Below are 18971 nucleotides of genomic sequence, written 5' to 3'. Positions count from 1 at the left end.
CAGGGCCACCATGAGCCAGGTGTGGAGGACAGGGTCTGGGACTTGTCACCCAGGGTCTCTGCAAGGACAGTGTGCCAAGGGTCTTGCGTGTGAGGAGGTGGCAATCTCGGCACACACCCACGCACCCCCAGTATCACACCCACGCACCCCCAGTATCACACTCACCCTGTGTGCGCCATGCACAGCCTGGAGTGGGGCAGGCAGGCGATGTGGGTCATCAGCAGGGCTGCGGCTTGTGTGACTCGTCCCCCTGGGCTGACCTCCTTAGGGCCCGTGGCTGCCTGTGACCTACAGGCCCCAGATTTAGATGGCGTGAAGAACAGCAGCTCCCCAAACCCTGAGAAGGTGGGGAAGGTTATTGTCCCCAAAGGAAGAGAACAAGACAGAAGGCATGCCCTGCCCCCACCCCATCCCTGGCCACAGAGGAATGGAAGCCCCCGGACAGAGGCCAGGAGCTTGTCTCAGCCCTGCTGATTGGGGGGTGCCCCCCTCTTCCTCAGCCTGCAGCGTGCCGCTCACTCCTGCTCCGGTGGGTTGGCATGAGCGCCAGGATTGCCAGGACCTCATGTGGCCAAGAGGAACACCTGCTTTCCTCAGAGATGGGTGCACAGCTCGCTGAGACCCACACTCGCACTAAGGTTCTGCTGGGCCAGGAAGGGGCCATCTGCCCGCTCCCAGGCTGGATGGGACACCACATGGAGCACCTCTGCTGCCTTGGCCATGAGAACCGAGGCCACTGAAGGGACCCAGGGCTGTCTGAAGCCCAGCCTGCCCATGGCATGCGAACTCAGGCAAACCACCCTGGCATCTGAGGTCAGAGGTTGAGGGTGGGAGCAGTAACTCCCAGAAATAGGGGGACAAGCGGGGACACTGCTCTGAGCCGGGAGGGACCCGTCCCGATGGGAGGACCATCGGTGCTGTTGCTGGCTTTACCAAGGGAGGTGGCTTGCCTGTTCACGGGTGCCAGAGGCTGTGGCACTGTGGTTATCCCCGGTCCAGGAACGGGCCATGGCACAGGAGCCTGAAGCTGTTGCCCTGAGCTCTGCCCCAGCCGTAGCTCCCTCCCCTGCACTGTGGGCCGGTCTCCCTACGTCCAGTGGGGCCCAGCTCACCCCACGCCCACTCCCAGGGCTTCAGGGTCTGCTGAATCGCAGGGAAAGAAGGGCATTTTGGCATGTGCAGCCCACGGTGTACACGTGTGCACCATGTGACGTGTGGGCTGACTTGCATGTGTACCTGCACATGCAGTGCCCATGCAACCTGTTGTGTATGTGCCTGCACCACACATGCGCGCGCTTATGTGTGTAAGTGCACATGAGCACACACGCATGTGCACCATGCACCCCATGGCTGTGTGTGGGTGTGAACGTGTAGGCATGTGCACACAGGTGCACAGAGCTATGTCACGCACATGTGTGTGTTTGTGTACCCCTTCATGTGTGCCTGGCACATGCATGTAGCCAGGGAAGGAGCAGCGGGAGATCTCGCTGTCCTGGAGGCACGGGGAGGTGCGGTGAGTGACAGCGAGATCACACAAAGGCCAGGCGTGCTTCCCACAGCGGCAGGACAGACGTGAGGAGCTGCCTGTGGATGTTAAGTTGGCCCAAATGGTGACTGTGAACCGGGCCTGCCAGGTGTTCATTTCCATGACAGTCTCTGCAGGGGACACCAGCCCCCGGCCACCCTGGCCCCCTGGCATGGAGTGATCCTCTTCCCCTCGGCAGCCTTCCCAGGCCCCGCCCCTCCCACGCAGGAGCAGGGTGGCTGAGCCAGGCCCACAGCACACAGCTTCCCACCGCCTCCTTTGGCATCTGGCAGAAAACCCTGCCCAGGCCAGCTTACCCACCAAGGGAGGGCCTGACTCAGGTAGAGGAAATGGGGCTGTTTGGGTTCCAGGCCAGGCATCACCAGGGCCAGGCCTGCCTCTCTGCAGTCCTCCGTGCCTTGCCTCAGCTTGATGGGTCCGTGATGGCTCACTTCAAGGAGCAGATGACTTTAGTGTCCTTGGCTTCCCCTTGTCTTACACCTTGTGGCCCAAGATGACTGCTGGCGCTCCAGCTGGCACGTTCATCTTCTTCAGACGATCACCAGGAAGAAGAAAGGCCCATGCTGCTTTTTAAGGGCACTTCTAGAAGTGCACATATAGCGTCCATGAATTCCACTGGTCAGAAATTAACCACCGGCTGCAAGGCAGGCTGGGAAGTGAAGTCCTTATTGGGCAGCTTCTCACCCAGCTCACGTCCCAGGCGCTGCTCCTGAGAAGGAAGGGGTCCTGGGGGTGGCAACTTGTGCTGCAGGCAGCACCTCCCAGATTATCACAGCACAGCCTGCCCCAGTGAGAAGGGCTCAGTGGGCTGGTCTCAGTGCCCTATGCCAGGCCAGCTGCTGGGGTAGTGGACTCTGGCGTGACCCACTCACTGTCCTACCCTGGTCAACCCACAGTCTGGTGGGGAAGACAAGCTCGGACCCAGGGGAGGTGAGGGACTCAAATGTGAGGAAGCAGGGTTCACTTGGGGTGCTTTAGCAGGCAGGCAAGGTGGAGCAAGATTGGGGTGGCCCCAAGCTTGGCACAGACTCTTTCTGCAGACCCCCAAAGACTGCCCTTCAACAGCAACCCCAGGTGGGTTGTCCAGAGGAGGGAAGGGGCCTGGCAGGCAGGGAGCACAGAATGAAGTGTGCCGGCCACACAGGTCCAGGTGCTGGTGCCTGCCTAGCGCCCACCAGGCCAGCAGGAAAGTGCAGGACCCTGGCCCCCCAGCCTCGGCCCCCCACCTCCCTGGTGAGTCCCAGCCTAGTGGGCCACCTGTGCGACCTGTCTCCTGCTCTCGTGGCCCTGTCCCAGCCCCCACAGAGCTATGGGGCCACTTGCACTCACTGGCCACATGTCAATTAGTTAATTAACACGTTCTCTGCTGCAGCCCAGGGGACGTTCAGGGCAGACCAGCTTCACTGCTACACAGGAGCCATCAGCCCCCAGCTTCCAGATAACCAGAAGAGCTGGGACCAGAGGAGCTCCTGCCCCTGTTACCCACTCCCATTTGGCATCCCTGGCCACCCCCGCCCTCTGCAGACTCTCTCTAGGGGACAGATGTTGGAGGCTGAACCAAGGGCAGAGGAGAGATGGCTGTGCACTGGTCAGGGTCACCATGGGCTTCAAATGGCCCTGGGGTGGATCCCAGCCCTGCTGCCCAGCCCTGTCCACTGTAGGCCCTAAGTCCTCATCCATGGTAAGACATGACAAACAGCTCCACTTCAGAGGATGTGCAGATAAATGAGGCCCCAGGCAGAGGCTGGTGGACAGTAGGTGCTCACTAAATCCCAGTGTCCACCTCTCACTTCCTTTGGAGAGCTCCCCAAGTTAATGGGGTATGGGGCGCCAGAACACCTTGAGGGAGACAGTGGAGGGGAGGAGACCAGGAGGAACCGGGGGGAGGGGGCTCCCCCAGGAAGGCTCCTGAAGGCCCACCACCCCCAGGTTCCAGGCCTTCCCTGGGTCTGAGGTCCCCAGATCAGTGACGCACTGATTCCCTTATTGGGTCCTCTAAGTCTGCCTGTGGTTTTATGTGTAACTGTCAGCACAGTCAGGGTACAGAAGACTGTCACCACAAAAAGCCACCCCTTGGTATCCAGCCCAGCAGCACCTTCCTGCCCCTCTCCCGAGAACACACCGTGTCCTGCTGTAGCTGGTCTGTCTAAAGTGTCAGCAAAGGGACCGGCAGAGGCCCCCTCCGGAGGCTGGCTGCTTCTATGTAGCAGAGCCCACTGACCACTCTGTGCAGGTGGTCAGCTCTGTGCCTGCCTCTGAGTCCTGCTCCCGTGTGGTTGTGGCACGATGTGCTCGATCACTGGCCAGGGTGTGGATGGTGGGCAGTCTTCAGAACTTCCAGGGCCTGTGTGCAGGGGTGTGTGAGCATGCTTCTGTCCCACGTGGGTCATGGCCTGGAGTGGGACGTCTTGGTCCTACAGTCTAAGAACCCGCCCACCGGTTGCGGTGGCCACGCCTATCATCCCAGCTACTCGGGTGGGGCATCTCTCCCCTTGCCACCCAGATGTCCTCCCGGGAAGGGTGTTTGTCTGGTCTTTTTTTTTGCAGTGCTGGGGATAGAACCCAGGGCCTCGCAATGCTAGCAAGCCTCTGCCACGGAGCTGCACCCCAGCCCTTTCCCTGAACTTCTTACTGCTAAATGATGATAGGAAGGCCCAAAGCCACCGAGGGTCTTGATCTAGGTTCCCCTGAGAGTGCCTGGGAGTCCTTCTGCCTGGAGGCTGCTGCCACTGGGTGCATGAGTCTGGCCTGTGGGGTCCTCACCTGTCAGATTGGGCCATCACCCTGTGTCTGTCTGGCCCTGTGGCTTCTGATGACGCACAGTCATTGGGCATTGGGATTTTTACCTTTTAAATAATTCAGAATTTTTCTGTGATTTCAAGGTCCCGTGTCCCCCACCCTGAACTGGGGGTGAAGGCAGGGGCCCTCTAGCACGGAGCTGTACCTCCAGTCTTTTTTTATTTTCATCTTAAGACAAGTCCTCACTAAGTTGCTGAGGCTGGTCTCAAACTAGCAGTCCTCCTGTCTCAGTCTCCCAAGCAGCTGGGAGGACAGGTGTGTGTCACCTTGACCAACACTGCTGTCTCTAGTTTTTGGCAGCTTGATTTCAATGTGTCTGAGAATGAATTTCTTTGGATTAAATTCCTTGGAATTTGCTGGCGTTCTTGAATTTCTGTGTGTATCTATTTTACTAAATTTGAGAAGTTTCAACCACAATTTCAATCACACAGAATATCTTTTTTCTCCATCACACTCTTTTCTTGTCCTTCTGGGACTCTGACTTCTGAAGGTGAGATCTCCGGATGTGGTCCCGCAGGGCCAGCAGCTGTTTTCTTCTCTGACCCTTCTTCCTGTTGCTCATTTTGGGTACTTTCTGTCCACCACTACTCATGCTCAATAGTTTGTTCCTTCTCCTGTCTCCATCCTGCAATTGGTCTTGTACCACAAGTATTTTTATTTTTGTTGTGTATTTCTCAGTTGCCACGTTTCCGCCTGGTACTCTTCCCTGACCCTCCCCATCTCCCCTTTCTGAGCCTTCCTGTGCTTCCATTTATTTCAAGAGTGTTTGATGTTACTTGTTGGGGCATTTTTATGACAGCCTCTTCCAAGTCTTTGTTTGGATCCTAACATCGGTGTCGGGTCAGTTGGCTTCCCTTTACTGTTTTGTTCTGGGAAAACCGCAAATTGTCCTTTCCTGTTCTTCACATGCCAGGTCATTTTGGATTAGATCCTAAAAAGTTTGAGTATTATTTTATATGGTTCTGGATCTGGTCTAGACCTAGGGAGTTGGAGACCCTCTTGTTTTTAGCACTAATGGACCCAGTCAGGTCGTGGCTGACCATTCTGACCAGTCTTTGGGGTGGTTCTCTATCAGGCCAAAGCTGTTAAGTGCCATGCAGATCTTTCCTGTGTGTGAGCACTCTGTGGCCATTCTGGCACTCAAGCAGTGTCTGCCCCCTGGATGATACCCCAAGTGGGTAGTATGTGGTTTAGGGTCCATGCATGCCAGCTTGGGGCTGATCTTGGGCAATCCAAAGCAGCTTTATGGACCACCTCCCAAGCTCCCTCTCTGGTTCTCCCTGACACTTTGTGTTCCCCAGGGCCTGAAGGGGGTCTTCATTAAGACATTCTGCTGAGCACTTGCCAAGACTGTCCCCTTATCTGGGACCAATTGGAGCAAAGAAACTCCAAATGAAGAGGGGAAGGCTTCAGGGTCAGCCCACTCCCTGAGAGCCCAGGCCTGTCCTTGCAGGAGAAACATCCTCTTCCTTGGTCCTCTGAGGGGCAATGGGCCCTGTTGCCACCACCACAGCAGCAGACTGCCCAAGGGCTGGGGTGTGACACACCAGAGAAAAGAAAACAGGAAATTGTCCCTTCCTCTCAGTGTTGGGAGCCTCTCTCTGGCTCTTTGGGCCAGGGTTACGGCTGGGGTCCCTTCTGGTTCTCTCCCAGGACCAGTGCCCATGTCTAGGCTGCAGGTGGCCTGAGCCCAGGCCTGAGGACCGCAGAGGTGGAGGGCGCACACCTCTGGGGCACGCATCACCTTCCAGCCCTTTTCCCAGTCCACACTCTCTATCTGCTGTCCCAGCCCTCAGCACCTGATCCCTCCCTTCTCCCCACACCTCAAAGCCCTGCTCAGTGGGCAGGGAGGGGGAGTGTGCTGGCCTCGGCGGCCTGGACCTGCAGCCCCAGTATTCAACCAAGAGCGCCCCTCCTCTCTGCCTCAACAATCCAGGGGCACCCACCATCTCCAAATGGAAGAAAGCCAAGGGGCAGAGCCCACCCCCTGCCAGCCCGTCTCCAGCAGCAGGAGTGTCCTGCTGTCCGCCCATGGACACCGTCTGAGGGTGGCCCCCACCCTGGCCACCACTCAGGCGGGGCTGGAGATCAGCTCTGCTCTCTGCCTAGCCTGTTCTTGCCTCCAGCCCACTGCAAGCCCAGCGCTGTAGCCAGATCAGTCTCTGCCAGGCTCCACCCCCAGAAAACCCTTAGCCAGGGTGGCAGTGAGGGTGGAGTCCAGGAGGGTCCCCTCGGGATGCCATGGCTGGTGTGCTGTGAGGTACCCACCCCACAGATGGAGACTCAGAGGACCACCCAGACCTAGGACATCCTGGTGATGTGGTTAGGAAAGCACCCTGTGGGGACACCCACTGGCAGGGCCAGGGGCCTTGGGGACACCAAGCTCATCCCTGCTGCCTGCCTGAGCACCTCAGCTCAGGCCCAGGGCCAGCAAGGTGACTTTGGCCCCCACATGTGACATGTCCCCCATGTCTCAGAGGTCTCCGTCGTCCTTGTGCCCCTGGAGTCCCATGGCCTCTCCTGCCCCTGCCCCTGCCCCTGCCTGCCCACACCCTCTGCCCTCTCACCCATTGACTTCCAGGTCTCCTTGACCCAGTTCAGCATGGCCTGTTCCCCTCTCCCGCCTGATGGCCCTGTTCCCACCTCCTAGGTGTGGCCACACCTCAGCATCGCTGTGCATCTGTGCTGTCCACACCAGCCCTTCCTCAGGTCCCCCACTGCATGCCTGCAGTGACACTCCGGCAGGCTGAAAGAGGACTGGCCTAGAGAACCCAGGCCCTGGGCTTCCAGCAGCCCAAGGGGGGTCAGCTGGAGAGGTCTGCAGGTCAGTGGCTGGCCATAGCCCCGTTCCTTGCTGAAGCCCCAGTCTCCCCATCGTAAGAGGAGGTGCCATGCTGTGTCATGAAGGCCTGTTCCGGAACACTCCACGCAGTGTCCCAGCGCCCACTGCAGCTCCATAGCACAGCTGCACAGGGCATGCGAGGCCCAAGGCAGAGAGAGGAGTTGGCCAGCAGCACGGTGTGGGCCAGGGAAGAGGAGGGGCCAGAGGCCTGGCCACAGGCAAGGGAAGCAGGTTGTCACACCCCGAGCTCTCTGTCCCTGGCAGCCAAGGTCCCACGATGAGGCCCCTCTGAGGTGTGGTGACTGCCCGCTGGCCCAACAGCCTTGGGGTGGAGCAGGTCCTGGGGCCAGGTGCACACAGACAGGGCTGCAGGGACAGTGCCGAGGGCAGGGTCAGGCTTGGGTGTCATTAGGGGAGCGCCGGCACCACCAGCACAGTAGCGGGTCCCCGGGAGCTGATGGCTTGGTGCTCCACGGCAGCCCTTCCCCAGGCTCTTTTTGCCCCACCCATGCCCTGGATGCCCCCTGTTCAGCCCCGACGCCCTGCCAGCTCAGGGACCCACTCTGCTGGCAGAAACCAGAGAGCCCAAGCATTGCTTCCTGAAGCTGGGGGGCGAGCTGTGAGGCGCTGAGGCCATCCCAGGACACATGGCTCATGCCCCGATTCCTCAGGGTGAATGGGGCCCTGCACAGTGTTGGGCCCCACATGTACCTCGAAACCCTTAGCTTCCCAAGCTGCCCCTCTGCACAGAGCTCATCAGAGCCAAGCAGTGGGGAGGTCCATTCAGAGGAGAATAAGACCCAACTCGAGCCTGTTCAAGGAGAAGGAGCCAGGGGCCCCCGGTAAACCTCCGAAACAACCAGGGTCAAGTCTGGATCGATCCAGGAGCTCATGTGATGTTGCTTTGTCCCATCTCACCCACCCCTCAGCTCTCAGTGCCCACCTGGCAGCAAACAAGCTAGTGTCCCCTGTCTTCAAAACTTGAGTCCCTGGAGGCAGTAGCCCCACCAGATTAGAAGGTATAAAACGTCTAGGACCCGCACCAGACTAGGGAGCGTCAGGAAAGCTCCCCCTAAGTTACACAGAATGGGGTCCCCATGGGAGGGAGCGGTTCTGCTGGGAGAACCTTAGATTCTGAGGTGGACATTTTCCTGACGAATGCTTATTGGGAAAACTGATCGGACAGCTCTCAGGCAAAGGGAGACACAAATGAGGTCCTGTGGCCCCAGAAACCTCCACTGACTGGGTGGAGTCTAGGGAGCTGGGACCACCCTGCAGACCAGAGCCACTGGGGGCTGCGGTTCCAGACACCACCCAGTCCTGGGCGGGGCTGCCCTGGGGTGCGGGAAGCTCCTTTACCAAAGGCCATGTCCAGAGGGGCTGGCACCTCCCTACACCGAGGCAGCTGGGAGCCGGCCGTGTGCTAGGGAACACGCTCCCAAGCTTCGCAGCTCTCTGAGCAGGGCCCTGCTTGTCTCTCCACCTGAGGGCCGTGTCCTCTGTGGCATGGACCGGCAGCAGCAGAGCTCAGGGCAAAGTGGAGGACAGGATGTAACCAGGAGGTGAGCAGGCTCCCTGGGGGGCACTGGGCAGAGTCTCACAGGTGGGCCCAGCCCCTCGGCAGAGGCAGAGTCCTCCCAACAGCCCGAGGTATGCAGGAGAGCCACCCCAGGCACACCCGGCTGGGACACTTCACCCAGGCAGATCCCCAGGGCAGGACCTGAGGACGGACCCCATCTGGGGTCTCAGGATCATAGGAGCCCTTCCTACCCCTGGTCACTCTGAGCCCTGACCCTGGTCACACTGAGCCCTGATCCTGGTCACACTGAGCCCTGACCCTGGTCACACTGAGCCCTGATCCTGGTCACGCCACTGGCACAGGCCTTGGCCTCAAGGGCCTGGCTCTGAGAAGCAGAGGTCCACAGTGTGGCCACTGGGCTCACTCGTGGCAGGGTACGGCCTGGGCCTCCACAGTGGTCCCCACACTGTCCTGGGCCCAGCTCCATCCTGGGTCGGCGCCCTGCCCTGCCCACTACCCGTGCTCTGCGTCCCGCTGGAGGGCCGGGCAGAGTGACTCAGCAGGCTCCTCCTAGCTTTATTTTTGTCTCCATGGAGCCCTATAAATACAGCAACGGTCGCTGTCAATATCCCCATGTCTCCGCCCCTGCTGCTGGCCCGATGCCAGGGGGTGGTGTGGAGCCAGGTCAGGGTGGACCTGAGGCAGAGGCCAGGTGCTCCTGGGAGGCAGAGAGCCTCAGCCTGGACCCACTGGTGACCCACGCCCTTGGTGCCCTTGGCACTCTTGGTTACAGAGCAAAGCACAAGTCACGCGTTTCCTCATGCTGGAGACGCAACATCTTCCTGCCTGAGAAGTGAGGGGACCGTCCAGGTGTGTGTGGTCCAGCCCCCACCATGTCCTCTTCGGAAGGGGCGGGCTTTGCTGGTGTCCTGGCTGCTCCCAGTGCAGAGCTGCATGGATGACATGGATGACGAGCCCAAGGGCTTGGGGTGAAGGGGCGGCGTGGGGTGGGGGCACTGCAGTTCATCAGAGTACTCCCTGCCCTCCGTGGCCTGGCACCAGGACAAGGCAGGGACAGTCCCCAGCCACCTGTGGACCAGAGGCCTCCCACACCTGTCAGGCACAGGAGGAAAGTGGAGGATGGCAACCCTGGAGAGGCTGGCAGAGGCCCTGCAGTGGGACCCAACCCTCGTGGCACTGATGCCTGTGCCAAGCCCACATGTGCAGTCTCGGGTGCCAGTTCCCTACCAGGAGCTGAGGCCCGAGAGATGGAGCCACTGGCTCAGGTTGCATGGTGAGGAGGCTGGGCCCTGTACCCAGGCCTCCTCCACCCCCTGAGGACAAGGCTCCAGCACCCCTGAAGCCACAGCTGGCCTGGGGCCAGTGCGGTCACTCAGCATAGGCCAGATGCTGCCATGCTGGGCGCTCCTGAGCCTCTGCCCACGAGGCTTGGCAGCCTCCCTCCTGGCCCCTTGTGCCCTCTACCCACCTGGGAATCAGCAGACACAGGTCTCTGTGCTAGAAGATGACACCTCGCCAACACCTCCAGGTGGGTCACACCCTCGAGTCCTAGGTGAGGGATGGAGGGGAGGTTGGGGTACGCTGGTGCGCTTGTAAAGCCAAAAAGGCGGGAGGTCAGGAGCCAGGGAACAAGAAGGAGGCACCCAAAGGAGGTTTGCTAGGGGTGCTCCTGGGCGAGGTGCGCCATCTGCAATTGGGTGGGGGCAGAGAAGACGGGGTGGGAAAGGCAGGAATAGTGCTAATAAGGGAAACCGGGGGTGGGGGTCTGGGACAGCAGGTTGGCCCAGCCGGGTTTAGGGACATTGTCTGTCGCGGTTGGGTCAGGGCTGATGTAAGGTGACAGGGCGATTGCTTCAGCTGGCGGGAACCCTGATGATTGGGGTCGGTTGTCAGGTCAGCTTCTGATTGGCCAATGTGGGTCTTAGCCAGGTGCAAAGTCCCGCCCACAGCTGCCATGGAAGGAAAGAGGGAAGGGACGGCTTCGAGCCAACACCACTGGGTCTCAGCTCAGAGAAGGCTCTGGGCCCTGCTGTGCAGCCCCACAGGGTGCAGAGGAGCTAAGAGGCCCCGTGGCCCTCGGTGGGTGGACGTGCTGAGCCCCTGCTCTGCCCTGCACCTGTCCTGCCTGGTGACAGGGGCACCTTGAAAGAACAGGGCTCCTCAGGACCCTCTCGCAGCTAGCTGCGCACTTCACACCTGGGGAGCAGGCCAGGTGCATGCTGGCTGCAAGACCCAGCTGCTCCAGGTCAGGGTGCAGACAGATGGTTAAGGGGCGGGGGTGGGACACTGAGTCACACTCTGCTTCTCCAAGTGGCACTCTCACCAGGGGACCAGGGGCTGTCTGTCCTGACCACCAGCCAGTGGACCCAGATCTGCCACCCTGCAGGTGACACTGACCATTAAGAAACAGAACCACTGCCAAAGCCCCCCTTTGCAGATGGGGAAGGACTAGGAAATGCCAATGGTGCTGAGGACCCGGGGCTGCTCAGTGCGGCTGGGTTGGGACCCCCTGGCCTCCCTTCCCAACACTGAATACCATCTGGGGCTCGGTCCCCTAGTCTGGGGCAGGGACTTGTTTCTCCCATGGCCCTGCTGGGCCAGGCACAGAGCAGATGCTCTGCTGGGTGGAGCTGTGCTCGTCTGCCCCAGGGACCCGCTATACTGCCTGCCCCTACTAAACTGGGGCACCTTCTCCTTTGTAATATCTGTGGGCTCTTTTCCTCCCACCCTGGTGAAAATAGAGGGCCGTGCGTGGTCATCTGCATGGCCAATGCCAGGCCAGCTTCCCACAAAATGCCCCATGCCCCTCTCACTCTGACTACTCCCTGCAGGCTGGCAAGGGAGCAGCCCCCTGCTGCCCAGTCTAGATGACCTAATCATGGCTCCCATCACATCCTAGGGGCCAGAAGTACTTGTCCATCCAGGCGCCAGGGATATCCTGTTCCCTTGCCGGGGGCCCATCAAGCTCAGAAGGCGAAGGCTTTTAGGATCAGGAAAACTGTCCCTCAGCCTCACCCATTTGTTCCTTGAACCATTTTCTAATCCAGGGGCAAATGTCAGGGGTAGTAAAGGGACAGTTGGGGTCTCTGGTCCAGAGAGAGATAGCACAGCTGGGGGAGCAGATGGGACACCAAGGGTAGGGGAGGTACTGTCTGAAGCAGTAGGGACCTCCGCCCCTGGGGTCTTTCCGCAACCTGGTGAGGAGGGAGCACCTTAGACTGGAGCCAGGAGCACCAGTTCTGCCCCTACTGCTCAGTGACCTTGTGAGCCACTTCCTGCTCCAGACCTTGGTCTCCTCCAGGTGTTCTGGGGATCTCCAAGCTCCTTTCTGGCTCAGCCTCTGGAATCCGTCGTTCATTCACTCCACAGTTACATAATAAAAAATAACAGGTGTCAGTTGCCACCAAGGATACCCAGTTTGGGGTGGGTGACAGTGTGGAGCAGGTGGCAGGCGAGAGAGCTAGCTGCTGTGAGCGAGGTTGGGACCCTGGGCAGGATGGGATCCCAGCACGACAGGTGGCCTGGGGCAGCTGCTGGTGGGCCTTGTGCGTCCGGCCAAGTCAGAGGAGGTGCTGAGGCGACCTGCACAGGGTCCCATGTGAGCAGGACGGTGCTCTGCACAGGAAAGGCAGGAGACCGGGGGCAGCCTCTGCTACCGCAATGATCCCTCCTACTTCATCAGCCAGGAGGTGGGAACCTCACGGTCGAGTTGTGCCCACTCAGCACTGTCCTGAGCTTCGGCTGGGCTGTGTGCTTGCTGGGGAGGAAGCCCCTGGAAGTACAAACTGTTGTGATTTTGCAAAATGCTTCTCTCTCTGATTTTTATCTTCACTCATTAGCATCTCATTACCACTTCCCTGTGTGCAGTGGTCGGGGTGCTTCCCATTCCTGAGGTGGGTACGGGTTGACTTGTGACAGTGAAGTCAGCTCTTGGACCCTGAGTTTGCTGGGGCGGGGGCTGGGACTTAGGGTGGAGCTCAGTGGTAGAGCTCTTCAATCCCTAGCACTGAGGGAAAAAAAGACTCTGCTTGTGCAGGACTGCATTGTGCTCACCTAGAGGGAGTGGAAAGGGAAAGAAACAGAGAGGGCTGGGGTAGATCCCCAGGTCACTTCTGCATTAGCAGCTGGGGTAGATCCACACTGTTCCTCTTGGCAAACTCCTACTGATCCTTCAGCACCCAGTCCAAATGCCTCTTCTCTGGGAAACTTCTCCAGTTCTTGGAGAGAATATGGCATTTCCTCATACAACCTTCTAACGACAGACTTGTGGCCCAGTAAGTGATTCCTTTGGATCATCTGTCCTCTCTTGCTCCTTGATACCCTGAGGGCATTGTCCCATGTTTTTAGCTCTGGTGACTGGCATTGATGCTTGAAGTCTACTCAAGATATGACACATACGCCCTGGGGTACCCATTGTGGCTCACATGGTTCCAGGGCTCTCAGTGGGCCCGGCCGTGTGCAAAGGGATCTTTAGGTCTCTCTGGCACTCGAACCTCATGTCAGCTCCTTAGCGATGGCAGCTCCACAGTCTGCCCATACAGGTGAGGAAGTGGCTGTTCAGGGCAGGCGTCTGATGTGCAGGTCACTAAACTAAGCAGGACACTGTGGGAGCAGGGGTCACGCCACTTCTTGCCCTGCAAGGGTTGGCTGGTGGCTCAGCTGGAGGAAGTGGAAGAGCAGGAAAGGGGGAGATGCAGCCATCTCTCCCAAAGAGAGAGGAATAATACACCCTGATTCCAGAGCACCTTGGAAGAATTGGGGTTGGAGACACTGGCTAAATTAATCCTGGTGAGAAGATGCTAGTCCTCGGCCCTTCATGAACCAGACGCTCCTGCACCAGGACCGTGAGAAAGAGGGCTTGCCCTACTCAGCCCTCCCCCTGAGCACTCACCAGGTTCCCTGAAGGAGTCCAGAGCTCAAGAACAGCCTTGCCCTCCATTTCTGCTCCCCACCCAGGGATAAGGTGCATCATTGCCTGCAGACCTGGGTTGCCCACAGGAGATGTAGAAGGTAGCTGCTTTCTCTCCTGAGCCCTGTGGCACTGCCTGCCATTTGCATCTTCTCCTCCCCCCTCACCTTCCAGCTCCCACTCATTGGTCCTCTGTGATGGAGAGTCCCCTCCTTCCTGAGCCCGTAAGTGGATGCCTGGAGCTCAGGAAGATGGATTTTATGATTTGGATATAAGGTGTTCTCCAAAAGCTCCTGCATTAATGCAGGAATGTGAAATGATTGGAGTGTGAGAGCTATAAGCTAATCAGTGCATAGTTTGAATGGGACTGACTTGGAGGTATGTGGGGAGCCACTCTGATTGACCCATGCCTGAGGCCCTGACCGATCACTACATTTCGTAGTGACTTGAGCGTTGTCCCAGATCAGGAAGTTGAGGGCATGTCTTCAGATGTAGGTGTGTCACTCATGGGCTTGAGCTACACTCACCTGTTATTTTGTAATCCTACCCCTTTGCCCTGTTTGGGATAGAATGTTCCATGGAAACTCCCTTTGTGTGTCCCCTTCTCTTGCTCTGCCTTTGGGTGTGGCCTTCCTAGATGTCAGTCAACCTGCTGACAGCAGACATCACAAGGCTAGACTCAACCCCCTGAAACCTGGCCCCTTGCCTCATTTGAATGGCTTCTCCTCAATAAAAGGGCTCAGCTCGCTCGCTCTCTCCCTCTCTCTCTCTCTCTCTCTCTCTCTCTCTCTGCAGACCCCTAAGGTCAGAGGAGCCGTCACAGGACCCAAAGGAAAAGGAATCTCTGTCTCTTGTGTGATTATTTCGTGCAGCCCAGTTCCCCTGGAGTGACCCTGGGTGTTAGTCTCGAGGAATGCGACAGAGGTGACTGTAGGCAGATGGGGTGTGGCTGGAGGAGTCAAAAACTGAGATGTGCCCTAGAAGAGGGCGTCTTCCTTGCAGCTCCTTACCTCTCCCCATCTCTCCTCCTGACCCTGACAGGAGCTGAGCATCTTTCCTCTGTTGGGCCTTCTCCCATGGCGTGCGTGGGGCCAGAGCAATGGAATCTGCCATCTATGAACTGAGACCTCTGAAACTGTTACCCCAAATAAACTTTCCCTTCTCTAAGTTGTTCCTGTGAAGTATTTTTGTCATAGCAACTCAAGGGTTGACTGAAACAGAAATTGATACTGAGAAGTGGGATCATTGTGTGACTAACATGACCATGTGGTTCAGAAGCCTTTGGAAATGGTTTGCTGGAAAAGCGTGGAAACGTTTGGAGATTCAAGTTGGAAAAGTTTTAGAATTTGTGAGCAGAGCTTAATGGGTGAATCTGGTGGGAACACGATGCTGATAGGACTGCAGATAGTAAAGACTATGCTCATGAGGTTTCAGAGGGGAATGAGAGTCTAATGGGAATTGGACCAGAGGTCACTCATGTTACATTCTGATAAAGAACTTGGCTACATTTTGCCTATGTCCTGAGACTTGGTATAAGACTGAATTTAAAATTGATGGACCAATTAATTGGTAGAGGAAATTTCAAGGCAGCACAACATTCAGTCAGTGGCATGGATATTGCTAGTGGCTTTAGCCAGGTTTACTGTGAAAAACAGGAGCAGAAAACAGAGCTAAGGGATTTTAAAAACTTGCAGTTTGACTAGAAAAGTGCAAATCAAGTTGGGGTCAGGAAGGGGTGGTTGTTGAAGAGATTACAGTCCCTAAAGAGTCACTAAGTGCTGAGAGCCATAGCCGAGTGGGAATGACACATGGCATTTTTGCCAGAAGGGAGTGGTTGAGAGGTGAGGCCAGCAAGCCATTGAGATGATGATGGTTATGTTAAGCTGTGTATTCAATTGCATATTAGACCCCTGCTGTCCGCCTCAGGCGCCAGCTACTTTGGAGTTCTCGTGGGGATTCCTGGGGAGTTCTTGTTGGTTGGGGAAGTGCCGGAGGAGGGATTTCCAGTTGGTGTGTGGTGTGTCACGGGAGAAGGCTGCGTGCGTGGCGTTCGCGGGAGTTCAGAAATAAAGTTTGTTCCTGCTTGAGTGGCTCGTGATTTGTGCCCAGCCAGACTGTGGCAACTAAGTGCTTTGTACAGAGACAACAGGAAAGATGACTTGAGGGCATCTCAGGAACAGGAAAGATGACTTGAGGGCATCTCAGGAACTTGCAAGACCACATCCACTGCATGCTCAAAGATGTAGAATGGAAAATTCGCTTGAAGAAGAGGTCATGGGGACACCCTTCTCACATGGGGTGCAGGGCTAGCAAGTTGTTTCACCATGCTGACCCACACAGGCACCCGGAGGCTGCTGTATCTGCGACTCCAGGGAGCCCAAGTGCTGCAGAATCCGAGGCAGACCTTGGCATCATCCCTGTGGTGGTGGTTCTGCAGGAAGGCAGGATGCTGGAGTTAGGGGCAGCCCCTGAGAGGACAATGCATGAAACTGTGAAGGCAAAGCCAAAGAGGGAATGGAGACCCAGGAATTAAGAGATGCCAATAATGTGGACCATCTGCAGAAAAAAGCTGCTGGTTGCAAAAGCAGACTTTGAAAGGCCCTGGCTGCAACTGGCAAAGCCAAAGGGGCAGGGATGCCCAGTCCCTTTGGAGAGCACATCCTGTGGCCATGCGTCCTAGACGCTGTATTCGAGGTAATGGGATCTGTTTGCCTGCTGAATTTTGGTCTTTGTTTGACCCCATCCCTGCCCCTATTCCTCCGCTTTGGAATGGGATTGCTTATTCTGTGCCAGAGTATATTGAGTATATATAACTTGCTTTTTGTCTTTACAGGGGCACACAGCCAAGAGTTTGCCTTGGGTCTCAAAAGAGACTTTGGACTTTGACTTTTGAGCCATGCTGGAACTGACTATGGGACTCTTGGTGATGGACTAAATGGAGATAGACATGAGTTTTGTGGGTAGAATGTTATGGTCTGAATATGAGATGCTCCCCCAAAGCTCTAGTTAATGCAGGAGTATTTAGAGGTGAAATGACTGGGTTGTGAGAGCTGTAATCTAACCTCCATCCTGGTTTGAATGGACTGACTGTGTGGTAACTGTGGGCAGGTGGGAAGTGGCTGGAGGAGGTAGATCACTGGAGTGTGCTATGGGAGTGGACATCGTCCCTGCACACTTTTCACCACCCTGTTTCCTGACCCTGCCATGTCCTGAGTTGCTTTCGTCCTCCACACCCTTCTGTTATGATGTTCTGCCTCAATTTGAGCCCAGAGCAATGACAATGGCTGCCTATGAACTGAGACCTCTGAAATTGTGAGCTCCAAATAAAATTTTCCTCTTCTAAGTTGTTCTTATCAGGTCCATTGGTCATAGCAGTGACACAGCTGACTAAAATAATGGAGGCCAAGGGCTCGCTCAGGGTAGTGCCTTTACCTCTGTCCCTTTTACCTCAACCTTTGTCTCTTGCAGCTCATTGCCCCGGGATAAGACAGTTGGGCCTGGTTCCTCTCTCCTGTGGTTCAGTGTCAGCAGGAGGTTCCAGGCCACAGGGGCAGGTGGCCAGCCAGGAGAGGAGTTACAGTGCACCTTCCTGCATCAGGGTGGCCCAGTGGTTGGAATGACAGAGGAGCTTTGAGGGGAGGGATGAGTGATAGGTGAGTAGCAGTGTGGTCACTGTGGGTTGTGGCCATCACCACCATCACATTTGCTCCTACAGTCTGTAGTGCCTTTGCTCTCCATGAACTCACTGGACCCACCACACAATCCCTGAAGGTCCTGGCTGACCAGCAAGGAGCCTCGTGCCAGTATGCATGTCCAGAACACTTATTGCCCCTAAGGGGTCCAGCTCTCACTTAGATGATGGGGCTAATGCGTGCATGTAAGGAACATGCAGGAGAGCCAAACTGTGTGCCCTCATCTGCTGCATAAATCCCTCCCCAATGTCCCAGACACAGTGGCTGCACGGGTCTGTGGCTTCAAGGCCATCACAGTCTGAGCCCATGGAGGGAAGGCAGTGTGCTGTGGGCTGTCTTGGTTGGGTGTGGGATGATGTCACCAGGGGCTCAGTGCTGATCTTGCATGTCTCTTCCCTGGCCTCCAGCCCTCTGGTGTAACCCATCCCCTGCTTCTGCCCTGTGTGGCCTCAGCTAGGTTGCAGTCCATGTGTGACTGTCAACTCTGGCCTGATAGTAGTGAACAGAGCTGTCTGGATGCAGCTAGAGGTTCTAGGCCAACCCCATCCTCCTCTTCTTACTGGGTACCAGAGTCCAAATGTTAACTGGGCTCAGGGGCCCAGGATGCAGTTATCTCCCAGCTTCCCTGCAGCCAGAAGTACCCAGGGACCTAGTTCTGGCCAAGGGGTGAAAGCAGATATGGAGTGTGCAAAACACAGGGAGCATCCTTAGAAGGCTGTGGAGAGTATGCCTGCATGCCTCTCCATGGTCTCCTTCTCCCTGTTGACTAGAAAGCAGACATCCTGTCTGGAGCCTCAATAGTCATATCCCACCATGAGAAAGGCCTGTCTGGAGATTGTTGAAGAAAAGTGAAGGCCCCCAGAGTCTTGATGATTGAGGCTGCCTTCTCTGGATTTGAATTCTAAACACACACTGATCTTGTTTAAGCCACAGTTACTTGGGGTTTTCTGTCATTAGCAACCAAATCCAATTGTATGGCATCCCCAGGGCCTAACATGTCGTCTGACATTGAATAAAGATTAGTGGAATGAATAAATGATGGAGGATAGGCTTCAAAGATGAGATTTGGCAAGAAATGTACGGGAAACTGTGCCAGGCAGCAAGCCTGAATGGTGCCCCTTGGGTTGTGGAGACCCCGCTTGCTGCCTTTGCCCCAGGGGTGAGGGGCTAGCAGGCTCAATGTTTCCAGGGAGGCCCACTCTTCCTTCCCCAGTAATGTAATCAATAAAGACAACACTGACCCTTCCACTGGCTCTTTCCTTTTACTTCACTGCCCCCCACTCAGGTGGCATTAAATTCCCTGGCAGGGAGACTGCTTGCTAGGTGTCATGCTGGAGCTTATTTTCTGAGCCTGGTGCTGTGATTACATTGCATCTTGAAATGTGGGGAGGCGGCTTGCCTGGGTCAGAGGCCTGCTGTTCCCATGTGTGCATGGACACACTTATGCTAGCACACACACTGGTGTGCACTCCTCAAGCAGACCAGGGAAGTGGAGGGCACAGCCCGTTCATAGGAACTCAGCGGCCTCTGCAGGTTGGCACCTTACGCTGCCACCAGGTGTGACCTGTGCTTAAGGAGAATGGCCATCATGGAAAGACAGCAGTAGCGAGGACCATGAGTCAGAGAGGGACTGGCACATCGCT

The sequence above is a fragment of the Marmota marmota genome, unplaced genomic scaffold (genome assembly GCF_001458135.2).
Source record: "Marmota marmota marmota unplaced genomic scaffold, marMar, whole genome shotgun sequence".
NCBI classification, from domain to species: Eukaryota; Metazoa; Chordata; class Mammalia; order Rodentia; family Sciuridae; genus Marmota; species Marmota marmota.
This window is presented reverse-complemented; position numbering follows the sequence as displayed.